This window comes from Galeopterus variegatus, unplaced genomic scaffold (genome assembly GCF_000696425.1).
Source record: "Galeopterus variegatus unplaced genomic scaffold, G_variegatus-3.0.2 Scaffold143, whole genome shotgun sequence".
NCBI lineage: Eukaryota > Metazoa > Chordata > Mammalia > Dermoptera > Cynocephalidae > Galeopterus > Galeopterus variegatus.
In genome coordinates this window covers 1,262,680-1,262,967 of record NW_007726254.1, presented here as the reverse complement: position 1 = coordinate 1,262,967, position 288 = coordinate 1,262,680, and positions in this window count along the sequence as shown.

Sequence of the window (288 nt, the reverse complement as noted above, 5' to 3'; positions counted from 1 at the left end):
CATGACACCCCTTGAGCCAGGCACAGGAAGAAGCAGATCTCTGTTTTCCTCAGATCCTCCTAGCAGGCAGCCCCAGCTCTGGGAAAGCCCAAGCCAAATCCCTTGGTGTGGATTGAATCTCCCCCACAAACTCACTGAAGCTCAAATTGTATCCCCCAAAGTTCCAGGTACTGGAAATTTGGCCTCTACTGTAATGGTTGAGGGTGGGAAATCCCATTATGGTAATGGAAAGGTGGGGCCTTGAAGAGGTGATTAGATTGTAGGACCGTGCAGTAGTGAATGGATTAA